At 42.7% G+C, this 14,092-nt stretch overlaps 1 protein-coding gene and 1 pseudogene across 1 annotated transcript in view; one reads left to right on the top strand and one right to left on the bottom strand.

Annotated features, from left to right (window-relative positions):
- LOC108400354 (uncharacterized) overlaps positions 1–14,092 on the bottom strand; it is a 43,801-nt gene that overhangs the window by 14,675 nt on the left and 15,034 nt on the right. Inside the window, exons 6-8 of the mRNA XM_073219492.1 lie at positions 6,698–6,950; positions 5,383–5,501; positions 3,398–3,585 (exon numbers count right to left, since the gene is read on the bottom strand). The gene's annotated coding sequence lies outside the window, so the exon portion shown is untranslated. The remainder of the gene's footprint in view (positions 1–3,397; positions 3,586–5,382; positions 5,502–6,697; positions 6,951–14,092) is intronic.
- On the top strand, positions 11,662–12,436 carry LOC118970757 (chromobox protein homolog 3 pseudogene; annotated as a pseudogene).

Consider the following 14,092-nt stretch of genomic DNA (forward strand, 5'->3'; position numbering starts at 1 on the left):
GTTACAATTAGCACACATAATGTAGGGGGTGGGGGGCACGGGGAAGGCTGTACAACCCGGCGAAGACAAGTAGTGATTCTATAGCATCTTACTATGCAGATGGACAGTGACTGTAATGGGGTATGTGGTGGGGACTTGATGATGGGGGGAGTCTAGTAACCATAATGTGGCTCATGTAATTGTAGATTAATGACACCAAAAAAAAATATTATAGAACCCACACAGAAAAAGGGACAGCAGAATTTACCTAGAGAGTGTGTTGGGGGAGGGCGGAAAGGGATGCTGTGCTTTTCTTTCATAAAACACCATTATGGACCCTTTGTGGATAGAAACCCAGTGCATAGTCCAAAATGAGGAGATACAGTCAAAGGGTGTCTACTTGCCTATACAGTTAAGTAGAAAAGAGGTCTTTCTAGGGATAAAGAGATTGTTCTTGTGCATAATTTTTTGCTTCCTCTGAACAGAGCCCCACCTCAGAAACAGGAGAAAAAGGGAATGCAAGAGAGCCCACAGAGATGTTAGAAACTTAACTGTAATTCTAATAGCTAACTTTTAATGTGTGTTGACTATGTTCTTCCAGGAACTGGGCTAAGTGCCTTTCCTCATTATCTCATGTAAGCTTCCCAACAGTCTTATGAAATAGGAACCATTAGTCTTTCCATTTTACAGATCTTAAAATTGTGGTTTAGTGATATTAAATGACTTACCGAAGGTCTTATGGCTACCAAGTGGCAGAGTTAGCATTCTTACTTGTTAAGCCCACTGTCGGGTAAATGGCAGAATTTCCAGTATCTCCTGCCTTGCTTGCCTTACCATTTACGTATCAATAGGTGTTTACCGCTACTGCTTTCTGCAGCCTCTGGGGCAAGGGGTGGAGAGAAAACAGCCATTTTCTCCTCCCCTCTGTTCCTGGTAATTGGTCTGGTGTCTGCCACTCACCAAGGACCCACGGTGGCCGCAGGGAAATGGAGCACCGAGTAGGCTTTGCTAGTGGGGACCAGGGAGAAAGAACAAGGACAAACAGAGCCAGTTTTAGGAGACAGAGCCTTGGCTGGAAGAGACGACAGCTGCAGCAAGAGGAGACAAGCGGAGCTGCGGCTGGAGGAGACGGATGGTGCCAAGCATGGCTAGCAGCTGTAAGGAGTAAAAGACTTTCTCCACCCCCCAAATAAAAACTAATAGTGATACGCAAATGCCCACAAGTGGGATCGACGATGAGATGCTAAACTCAGTTTGAGGCGCGCGCACGCGCGGTGACCGCACCGTGAGGCTGACCCGTCACCCAGCTCACCCGCGACAAGACGCTTCCTCCGGGTCAACCAGCTCGCCTCGCAGGCCCCAGAGGGTTGCGCCTACGCCCCGCGGCGAGCCCCAGACCTCACCTCTCCGGGTCTGGTCTGCGCTGCACCCCGCTGCCAGCCCCACCTTCCAATCCCGGGTCTTGCCTGCCTGCCCCGCCTACAGCCCCACCCGGGCCGCCGCTCCGAACTCGTCTGCGCCTGCGCCCGCACCCAGCCCCACTCCCCACTCCCCAAATTCCCCGTGCCGCCCCGCCGGTCTTGCCTGCGCCCCGCCGCCACCCCACCCCACCCCCACCCCCACCCCCACTCGGTCTGGTCTGCTCCAAAAAATTTTACTTCCCTTTTAGTCAGACAGACCACCAGCCCCTGGCCCCAGTTGACCACCAGTGTGCTTTGTCACTATAGTTTTATCTTTTCTAGAATTTCACAAATGGGATCATACAATATGTCATTTGTTCTGTCTGTTTTTTAAAATTCTGTATTGTTTATCAGTAGTTGGTTCCTTTTTCTTAATTTCCGTGTCCTTTTGCTCAAATCTCCTTATCCATAGGTTGCTTGCGTATGAATATCGCACACGTTTTCCCATTCACCAGCTGATGGAGCTTCGGGTTTTCAGTTTTTGACTAACACGACTAAGACCATGAGTGTCTTTGTGTACAATCTGTGGGGCATATTTTCTCTTCTCCTGGATACTTAGGAATGGCGTTGCTGGGTCTTGCCTTGGCATTTTGTATTTTTTACACATAAATCCCTAGTACTTACTAGACAATAAGAGTGAGCCCAAATTTCTGTTTCCTGCTCCCACACACAAGCTCACCAGCAAGAGAATTAGCTGTAACTCTCCACAGAAGCCTTGGTGCCTCTCCTGCTGAAATCGTTGCAGTGTTTTCATTCTGCAAAATTCATACTGTAACATACAATTACACAGATTTCCCTGTTTTTTATTTTGATTTGGCTGACCTGACAATTCTTTTAGTCTGAAATTCACTTTCTATTTCACTGGAATAAAACCTTTAGGAATACTTTTAGATAAATTTATGAGCGTTAATCTGAATCTTTGCAAGCTTGAAAACATTATTTTGCCCTCAAACTTGAATGGTATTTTGGGTGTAGAAATCTAGCTTTACAATCCATTTTCTCACAGAATTGTGAAGGTCTCTGGTGTGGCAGCTGGTCTGGCTCCTGGATGTCTCCTGCTTGTACCCACTGGGGTGGCACAGCCCTGCTGCTCCGTGCCTGAGTGCCCTACCGCCCCCTGCAGTGTTAAACATTCCTTTACAAAAGTTACCTTATAAAAACCTTAAGAAAGCCCTCCCTCTCCTAGGGAAAAATCTATTTACATTTCCTTCTAATATACTTCAGTTTAACTATTTATTCTACCTGGAATTTGTTTTTGCAAGTGGTGTAGATGGAAATTTGTTCTCCGAATGGGTGGCTGACTCACAGAGATCCTTTACTATTTCGAAATGTAAAGTTTATCATTTACTAAGCTCCCATGTAGTCTTAATGTTACATTGATGTGTGTCAATGAAAAGCTCCTTATTACTTAGTAAATTACAAACACAAATCACAGAACCATACCGAAGTATGGCACCACTTTATCTAATGAAGCAAAAAAAATCTACAAAGTCCAAATACGTGTGTTTGTGTGTGTGTATTTTTGTTAAATATACAGAAAGGAATTTCGAAGGTTCCCATACTAATCAATGACATTTAAGAAGGGTAATGGGATTATTCCCATTAAAATTCCCAGTAGAGGAATTTTGCTTTAACCATATTTGGATTTAATGAGAATTATTTGGATACAAAACTAATAGGCTACAGAAAACCCCAGCCATCAGTCTGTTTTTCCCTGGGTAATTACTTCACTGTCCTCTCTGTTGACTGTGACCTTTGCTCCCCAGTTTCCATATGGTCACCCAGTACCTCACATTTACATATTTCAGGTCTAACGACACAGAATTCTCAGTCTGGATGCCACATCCCTATGGAAAGCACTCTGACAGTTCAGCTTGGGTCAGGCCCATTCTGGCCCATCAACCGGGGGACAGGCAAATAACCATGGTAAAAAATGACCAGCAAGGGGTATCTCTTACCTTACTCTTCAGAAAGATGAGGTTCACCTTGTAACTTCTCCAGGGTCACATAACTTTTAAGGGAAGGTAGGAGCTGAGATTTGGAATGTAGGTCTATTGGACTGCAAAGCTCATGCACCATCGATGATGCACATCCTTGGAGATGCTGTTTAACAAACCCAGGTCTACACGTAACTGATCTTAAGCATCTGAAAAGGAGTTACACCTATGTCTGTAAATGTTAAAACTAGGGCTATTCAGAGTGATAGATATTTCCTCAGTTAAGGGAAGAAGAAAATTAACACTACGAAACGAAACTTGTCCAAACAGAACAGTTCTCAAATTCTTTTGCTGTTTTAAGCACTATTATATGGCCAAATGAACCATATTGGATGGATGATTATAAAGCTTGAAGTTTAATTCAAAATGGTATCTTTTATCCCAGTCATACAAATATGAAAAAAACAAGTTAAGAATTAAGTTAGACTTTTAGGTAAGTAGATTGATCATTTTTCAAAAGGAAATATATCATTAAACACTTATTTTTTTATTAAGGTATTATTGATATACACTTCTATGAATGTTTCACATGAAAAACAATGTTACTACATTCACCCATATTATCAAGGGTTTCCCTGTACCCCATTGCAGTCACTGTCCATCAGTGTAGTAAGATGCCACAAGATACACTATTTGCCTTCTCTGTGCTACACTGTCTTCCCCGTGACCCCTCACACCATGTGTACTAAACATAATACCCCACAATCCCCTTCTCCCTCTTTCCCCATCCGCCCTCCACACCCCTCCACTTTAGTGACCGCTAGTCCCTTCTTGAAGGCTGTGAGTCTGCTGCTGTTTTGTTCTTTCAGTTTTGCTTCATTGTTATACTCCACAAATGAGGGAAATCATTTGGCACTTGTCTTTCTCTGCCTGGCTTATTTCACTGAGCATAATATCCTCCAGCTCCATCTATGTTGTTGCAAATGGTAGGATTTGTTTCTTTCTTATGGCTGAATAGTATTCCATCGTGTATGTACCACATCTTTATCCACTCATCTACTGATGGACACTTACGTTGCTTCCATATCTTGACTATTGTAAATAGTGCTGCGATAAGCACAGGGGTGCATATTAAGCAGACACTTATTTTAAGTGTAGAAAACCACAAGTTAAATCCCACTATAATGTGTTTCAAAGGCAAGATTCACATTTACTCGTGGTTAAACTGTATTTGATATTTGCTGAAATAAGTGTCATGGAAATCTTGCTATGCATCATTTTAATTTATTGTGTACATATTAGGTGCACAGTTTAAAAAAGAATAAAATCCTACTCTCTAGGACACAAGACAATAAACAGAACACAGGTGCTTTGATACAAATGGGTTGAATGAACGTAAATAAGACTATGTGACTGTTCAAACACACTTACATTACACAGTTTTAAAATTAATCTTTCACAATGACAAATTACTTCTTCTCTGAAACTACTGTAGAGTTGGTAGAGGATGTACACCATTTCAGTATTAGTTCAGAGACTATGAAACAATTTTATTGGTGGTATTTATGTGTGGGGAGAAGAGAACTTTTACTGTGTACACTCTCATGTTGCAGGGGGCATGATTTAATAGTAAGGTTTTTATATTGCAAGAAAGAAAGCAAGTTTAACTATTAGTTATTCTACAAATGCTACCTAAACTAGAGTATTCTTTTCTAATTCCATTCTAACAGTCTATAAACTTCATCAAATAAAGTGATGGAAGTTAAAATTTTAACATTTTGTTTGTCAAGTTACAAAAGGAGCTAAAAGAAAGGAATTCAAATTTGAAGTTTCAAATACCTACTGAGCTTGGCACCTATTCTTCCTTCCATTATGTATCTTCTCTTACAAATGGGTTGTTTAATTCCTTATCCTAGTGGGTGACTCAGCTCCAATCGGAAAGAGGCTGAGACTCGGGACGCAGACTCCCTGGCAGTGATGGGAGGAAAGGGAGATGGAAGACTCACCCGCAGTCCAAGGGGCACGTTGGACCGCAGCAGCCGGGGGATCAGGGGCTGGGCGTGCAAGCAAGCCGGTCTTGATGCCTGCAGAGAGTCCCTCCACATTGTAGGGGCTCACTCTCACCCTGATCCAGAATCAAGGAAAGGCAAAAGTCAGAATTCTTTTTAAAGGCAAGGATGTGTAAATTTTAAAGACATGTCCATGCAAAAATACAAATTTTATCTAGAACACCTCATTTTCTGATGATGCAGCACTACTACACTTATAATGACTTGTGAGTTTTTATGACTGTAAGAGTGAACAAACTAACATTACAATGAAACTTGTTTATATTCAAGGAACATAGTACATTAGTTGACAAAATAAATCTTCTTAGAGAAAAATTCCATCTGTTGAGCTCGCAAGGGAGGATCAGCTTTCCAATGTACAGAAGGCGACACCTGCTGTAGTGTCACTGGGACAAGCGCTGACAGCCGTGATCCTAGGCCCTCGGCTCCCTCCTGCCCTGAGAGGCACTGCAAAGCCACAAACCCCAAATACCCCAGATTACGAAAGCCCTGCCCCTTATCAGAGCTTATTTGTCCTCTGCTGCCTCAGTCTCCCAGTACATCCTGCACCGTGCTGCGTTAGGGCAGCACCCCCACGCGTCGGTTTCACTTCCCAGCTCTGTTAACTGCTCCAGTGAAGACACACAGAATAAGAGTCTTTCAAGATATCTGGCAATTTAGACATCTTGTCTTGAATACGCCAAGAATGTCTAACTGGTGTTAGACACTTCAGCTCTCTAAATGTAGAATTTGTTTCATCAGACTGTATTTTCTTTTTTATACTAAATAAAACCCCACAAAATTATTCTAGAGTTAAAAACACATTAACAATTTTACTTTGTACTTTTATGATATTTGTCATACTATTAACTTGGGTGTTACAACCATGTGATTGCTCATCTACAGAAAGAGGTGCCTCAAGCTAATCCTTTTGTTTGTTGTTATAACTTGCACACAGTAGATAACTATCTATAAAATCGTCTTGTTGCTCAGTTTCAAAACCTGCTGTTATCAATAATGTACTGAGGTTAGAGTAAAATGATATAAAAGCTTTCTTTTTCAAAATGGCAATATTTAGGGAAAAGCAAATATTTCAAATGCAAAATATCCACATTACATTTGTGTGAAACCTTTCTAAATAAATGAAGCTATCTCATAATAATCAGAAGCTATCTCATAAATAATCAGAAGCTATCTCAAAGATTCTAAATACCATATTTATTATCCCTAAACAGAAAAACAAATCACAGCACGTTGCATTTTGAAAATTTACCTTTGCAAGCATGGCGTAGTAGACACGTTATACTTAATTAAGCAACCTGTCCTGGTTTCTGTATTGGGGGTTTTAACATCATTGCTTGGATCTTTTGTTGTGTTATCTTGGTCTTTTTCACAGTCTTGAAATACCACATTTCTGTAATGTTTATTTTCCACGTCCAGTTTTTCTGACTCTACACTGATACCTGTATCTTCAGGGTTAGCTTCTGGGATTTGTTCCTCGGATGCACAGCCCTCTGTATTTTCTCCTATAGAAAAACATTTATTGGTCAAATTTGAAAAACGAAATCAGAAGACATTAAAGGTTTTTATAGTCGACCAGACTTTCAAAATATAAGAACCAAGCTGCCATCTCCTAACCATTACTTTTCTTAAGCAAATGCTGCCAGCAAGTTTAACAAATGTTTATTAACTCCCATGTGTCAGGGACTACAGGTACAAATATAAGAATGAAATAATTCTTGTCCTTTAAGTTCACATTCTGTGGAAGACATACACTTGAAAATACTCATAAAAATAAGAAAAATGCTATACTTGAGGTAGGAACAAAGGGTTATGGGAACCCCAAAAAAGGGAACAACCATTTAGGCTGGGTCTGAAAAATGAGTACTTGAGACTAAGGAAGACAATCTTGGTATGAAGCTTAAAAGAAAGTGATCCACTTAGACAACATTAAAGGGACAGTGTGTGCCTGGAATACAGGGTAAGGAGCAAAGTGGGAACGTGGCCAGGAGGTGATGAGTTCAGATAGGTAGGAAAAGGCTGGACTGTAATACACTTAATATGCAAAAAGTTCGGTTTAAAAAATGCACTGCAGAGAGACATACAGTTAGATTTGGTCACTATATAAATAGTTTAGGAAGGCAGGGAATGAAAATAAATGACTTCTGATGGTTACAACACAAAGCTGTTGTAATAGTCTAAAGATGGTAGAGGTAGGTAGCAAGAAGAGCCCAATTTAACAGTCACTGTGGGTTAGGGCTTAAACAAATGAATACTTGTGTAAGTCAGACTGAGTTGTGCGTCTATTAGAGGCATCCCTTCTAAAACTTCTTCCTTACACATCTTGAATGACAGAGGATTTTTCTTTTCTTTTTTGGGAGGAAGAGATGGTGCTATGGGGAAGCAGTTATGGAAGACAGAGTTCAAGCTGAAAAGACCTCACATTTGATTATTAGAGACTCTTACTAAGATATGTTCCAGTTATATGGTGAATATGTTTTAGTGAGGGGAGGATTTGAAGTGGGGAGGTAAGGAATATGGATCCACGAATTCACCAAGTACGGAAGAGCCTAATCTATGCCCAGTGTTGTGCTGACACTGGGGGTACAATGCTGAGGAACCTGAGACACTGTCTTTGTCCCTCAAGTTTACAGTTGAAAACACAAGACAAACAAAAACAGTCAATCAAGTGCGTCAAGTACCACGCAGAGAAAACCAGGGGGCACAAACGGGCATGTAATCTGGCTGGGAGCGAGAGGAAGGGTGCAGATCGGGGAAGGCTACACCCGAGGAAGCACGTATGTGCTGAGGTCTGAAGGGTAAGGAGGTAGCTTACCAGCACAAAGACTGCCCTGGAGAGACTCAGAGGCAAGAGAGACAGTACATTCCCCTCCAGGAAGTAAAGCAAAGCAAAGAAACATTCAGGGATATGGCAGAGAGGGAGAGAGCAACAGGCAGGGGCTGAAGGCAGGAACTTCACAGACGAGTGACGGGCATTTTGGCGGCAGCGTTGAGAACGGACTGGAGCGAGAGCGGAGAGGCAGGGAGCTGGGTGAGGAGGCTGCTGCAGTGCCGACGAGAGCTGTAGGGGATCTCGACTAGAGAACTGAGAATTACGTGGGGAGAGAAGCAGCAGATGGATATTGAGAGATGCTCAGGAAGTTAGACTGAATTTGATTGGCTGCGAGCAGGGGTGGGGGCGTGGCAAAAATGCAGTGAAACGTAACCCCAGGATTTTTGGCTTGGAGAAGTGGACAGTGTCAGGCACTGACACAGGGAACCCAAGGGAGGATAACGTTTATGTGATAACGATGTACGCAGTCAAGTTTGGGTACGTGGGGCTGAGGTATAGGACGGACATCCAGGTGGTGCTTGCCTCTCTCATTATGTGTATTTTATTTCCCAGTGACATTTTCTTGCTGTTTACAAATAACATTAGTTTGTAAAATTCATTTTGTATCTAGAAATTATACATTGCAGAAAGCCAAGAATTTATGAACAGCATTTCTTTTTCCATCTAAAGACAAATCTCTGTGTGCTAGAAAAGATTCCCCCAATTCGTATTTTTCTATTAAGGAAAAATGGGACTAACTGAATCAGATTTAAATACTGGTTTTCTTTTCCACTTGTCTCTCGAGCCAGTGGGAATAATGAGGAAGAAGGCTTTTTATGAAATTGGTGATTTTTCACTTTACTGTCTTTTAGCATGTAAGACACAGGATTGGGCCATTAAAAATTTTTTTAAATTGAGATATAATCAACATATACTAGTATATTAGTTTCAGGTGTATAACATCATGGTTTGGCGTTGTATACATTGCAAAAGGATCACCCCAATCAGTCTAGCTAACACCTGCCCACATACATAGCTATGACATTTTTTTTTCTTGAGAGGACTTTTCAGATTTACTGCTAGCAACTCTCAAACATGCGACAGGGTATTGTTAACTGTAGTGACCATGCTGTGCTTCACATCTCCAGGACTTACTTATTTACAACTGGAAGTTTGTGCCTTTGAACCCCCATCACTCATTCTGCCAGGCTGGGGTAGTCCTACACCTCCCCTCTTTTTGCCAGAGTATACTAGTCTTTCTCGGCGCCCCCACCCATCTGACCTTCCTTCTCAAGCTCCTTCATTAAGTGAAACTAATAGTATCAAATCATAAGCACCTTCTGTACGTTCCCCTGGGGCACATTCACAGCAGCCATAGAATGAAATAATTGGTGTTGAACTAATAAACATACTGTACAGAAGCATGACCCCCTTGCATGTAGATAAGCCATTCGCATATTGATTCCACTAAACAGCTTTTTTGGGTAATGGGTAACCAAAAGTTACATATGGTCCCTAGGTATTTTGGTGTGATCTTTTACTTGGAGTTCAGCCCTTGGCCTGGATGTGTGCCACAGAACACGATGCCTACACACTCCACTCAATGGGCCTGACAACCTGTAGGAATGTCTCATTTTACTGGTAACAAAGGGTTTAAATTTCTTATGAAAGGGCACAGTAATTGCCACAACCTATCTAAATCTAGAAAATGTTTATGTTTTATATACCTGACACCTAGTCAGTCTCTTTTCTCAGATCCACACTATGCCTAGTTCCTGAATGAGCTTCTTTAGAGCACAAGAACAGTTGACTTAACAGGTCAAAGTTTTTAGAGATCATGTAGTCAAACTGCCTCACGTTTAAGGCAGGAAATAAAGGCCTAACAAGGTAAGCAAACTTTCAGACACTTAATGAGAAATGTGGATTTTGAACTAGACCTACTAATTTAAAGTTCATTACACTAGTAAGTTCACAGAAGTTGGAGGAAAGAAACAACCTGCATAATCACAACATTGAAAAAGATACAAGAGAAATAATTCAGCAAAGAAATTTCACAAAATCACAGTTCACATAAGGGAAACCAAAGAAACTAACTTACCAAATTTAATTTTTCTTGACTCTTCCTTGTTAGAATATCTACAATCGCATGTCATACTTCTTCAATAGGTTTGATTTTTTTTAACAAAGAAAGCAGACCCGTGTGAGTTTTATATTCTCATATATTAACCAGGTCATCCAAGTTGAAAATATTAAAACCAGTGATTAAATTTCATATTTTAAAATAAAGGCAGTGGTTCTTAGACCATGTTTCTCAGAGCATTCATGTCACCACTCAAATTGGGAAAAAGGCTGTCTTTTCCAATTTATAGAATAAAAATGAACTTGAGGGACAGAATTTCATCAGTTTAAGATATTCCCCCATCATTTTTCTTAAGACTTTGGTAAATATTACTGCTCACCTGATATGAACACAATTAATGAACAAGCAGCAAATTAATATTATAATATCTATTAAATAACTGATTATAGTAACTTAAAATTTGTATTAGTTACTCCCTTTCTCTTCGATCCAAACTCACGGTTATATTTCTGTTCCATATGCTGTTTGATCAACCTAACATACTTCATTCCAATTCAGCCGTTCACTAAGCAACTACTATATGTCGGATATTATAAATACTCACTGTATTTGTTTGAACTACCAGACCTGCAATGCAATTATTCACGATACTATGAAAGGGAAGCTCTGGCTCATAGTCTTAGTCCGCTGACTTACTCCTGCACGGCTCGCTCATCCTGCTTTCCCCTTCCTGGGCTGATTCTGATCCTTGCCTTCCGGTTTCTGCTCTGCTGTCACATCTTTCTCTTGCGCTGTTCTCTGCGGACCCTCGGCTCCGGTTGTGTGCGCCAGCTGCAATGCCATGACCCCCTCCGGGAGCTAAGGCCGCCGTCCAGGTGCGATTCCGCCAGATCCAGCCACCCTTCAGCAAAGCGCTGTACACACAGTCGCCGTTGGAAACTACCTGCCGAACGCTTGAGTTTGGACTCGGGTGAAGGGTCCAAGAGCATTTGTTGGCTTTGCCCAGACTAAAGTGAGCACATCTTTCTTCAGGAAAGTCTAAAGGAATTTTTCTAAACTTTCTTTGCAAACAATCTGCAAGAATGCGTTTTTGAGAAACCTGGTCAAAAGGAAATACATTTTAGGAACATACGCCCAGAAAAACAGAAAAACCTGGCGCGCCCCTTGCGGCTGCCAGCGCGCGCAGCTCCCCAGCCCCCAACCCCTCGGATGGGGCTCGAGGTTGAGGCGCACCGGGCAGGAGGGGGCAGGGGGGCGCTGCAGCGCAGGGATCCGGAGCAGCTGGGAAGCAGTGAATAATAGCTCTTCAAGTCTGCAATGAAAAATGGCCTCCAATAAAACTACATTGCAAAAAATGGGTAAAAAACAGGATGATCAGAGTAAAAAAGTTGAAGAGGCAGAGCCTGAAGAATCTGTGGTGGAAAAACTACGAGACCGACGTGTGTGAATGTGGACGTGGAGTATTTCCTGAAGTGGAAGAGTTACATATGCTGACAATACTTGGAGGAACCTGAAGAAAATTCAGATTGTCCAGAGTTAGTTGAAGCATTTAATTCTGGAAAAGCTGGTAAAGAAAAAGATGGTACAAAAAGAAAATCTTTTTCTGACAGTGAATCCGATGATAGCAAATCAAAGAAGAAAAGAGATCAACGAAGAGGCTTTGCCAGAGGTCTTGATCCTGAACGAATAATCCGTGCCACAGACAGCAGTGGGGAATTAATGTTTCTCATGAAATGGAAAGATTCAGCTGAGGCAGACTTGGTGCCCGCAAAAGAGGCGAATATGAAGTGTCCTCAAATTGTAATTGAGGTGTCACCCAGAGCACTGGGTGGAGCTCTTTTACAGAGTCAACAGCAACATATTGCCCACATGAGTGGTGAGCTAGCCGACTAGGCCCAGATGAGAATTCCGGCCACAGGAACTTTTATTTTATCCACACTTAGCACAGTCTTTAGCGAACATACAGTAACTCAGCCGACCTTGGAGGCAGGGAGGGCAGTCTTAACTGATATGCTCCCCAACCAGGAAGCTGCTCTCCTGGAGGGAATCCCAGCAGTGCATTTCTTGTGTTAAGCTAATTTTGCAGAATTACCCAGAGGACTGATAAGAAACTTCATGTCTCATCAAAGAAAAACATCTTGAGACCACTTAACAAGTCCACACCCCTAGCCCTTTGTCACATTCTTGAAAAATCCTTCCAAGGGGGAGCCCCCACCCTTTCAATGCGCCTCTCTCTGAGGTAGCCCACACTCCCCTCTCTCTGAGTGTGCACTTTCTCTCTGTAAATAAAACTTTTACTCTACTTCACTGCTTGTCTCTGCCCCTCAGTTCTTTGCTGCTGCGGGGACAAGAACCGAGAAAAATACACAACGCCCTCCTAACAGGAGTCCCAGCCCAGGGGAGGGGTGGGGGAAGGAGAAGGCTGGGAGGGCGGGGGGAGAGGGGTGCGAGCATGGGAGCAGAGAGCTTGGGGAGTGTGGAAGGGAAGCCTGGAGGAGGAACTAGGAGGGAATGGCAGCTGGGGAGGGAAGCCACGGAGCCTCAGTGCTGGTGAGGCAGGGACCGTGGGCGCAGACAGAGCAGGGTGAGGGCCTCCGGAATAAAACCCCTACTGAAACTCCATATTAAACAAGTAAGCAAAGTCAGTCACATTCATTCTCTAAAGTAATATAAGCATTCTTGTGTGAGATTAATTAAAACTAAAAAGCCAGGAGTAACTTGGCCTGAAATGTTTGAATATCCCCCACATAAGAAAAGACCGCAGCATAGCCCATGTCTTCATCGTGTCAATTAAATGAGGTTCCTGTAAAATGTACCTTAGCCTGCTAAAAGGCCCAGCTTATTTTCTTCAACTTTACCCAGATGCTGCTTTTCTTCCTCTAGCCCTAATCAAATGATGTGCAATGTAGGCAAGTAATACTGGCAAGTAAGCAAAATAATCTGGAAGACTGATAAGAAACTTAGTGTCTCTTTGAAGCTAAGCATTTGGGGACCATTTAGCAGGTCTACATCCCTGGCCCTTTGTCTCTCACCTGCCTATAAATCCCCTAGACAGCGCATCACCCTGGGGCTATCTTGTCCCCTCCGGGCAGGGGCAAGCCAGGAGCTCTGTCCTCTGCTTTTTCTCTAAATAAAAGCCTCGCACATGCTCTCCTACCTTGAGTGTTTGCAAAGTTCATTCTCTGAGCCTGTGAACAAGAACACCAGCATCAGCTTCTCTGAAGAGCCCGAAGACGGGGAGCCCCCAGAGCCCATGCACACCAGGGGCCAGAGGGCCCTGCCACCTTCCCAGCACATGCCAGGTGGGGAAGGTGCGCCACAGCCCACAGTCAGGGTGGCCACGCAGCCGTGTGAGCCTGGTGTTCCAGCACCAGTGGTCCAGGCCGCAGCACACTTGGGGAACCTGCACAGACGAAGGGCAGGACGGACTGCTGGCCCAGTGACCACCCAGCAGGCCCAGGGCTGCTGCTTTGTTTCTGGGCCCAGAAGCTCTTCTGTGTCAGGTTGAGGCTGGTGGGCCGTGCAGGATGGTTTATTTAGTATTCCACTGAAACTTCAAATATTTCTTTAATTTACTACACTAGATTCACTCAGTGAGAACGAAAGGCATAAATTACTAACTGAAATATTATCACTTATTGATAAGGAAATGACATAGGTCATTCATCTCTTCCAGCTCCATTGAGACTGCTGTGAAATACAACAGGATACAAAGAGGAAACTGACAGACCACTTATTTTCAGTAATCCTAATGA

Source organism: Manis javanica, chromosome 13, assembly GCF_040802235.1.
Source record: "Manis javanica isolate MJ-LG chromosome 13, MJ_LKY, whole genome shotgun sequence".
NCBI classification, from domain to species: Eukaryota; Metazoa; Chordata; class Mammalia; order Pholidota; family Manidae; genus Manis; species Manis javanica.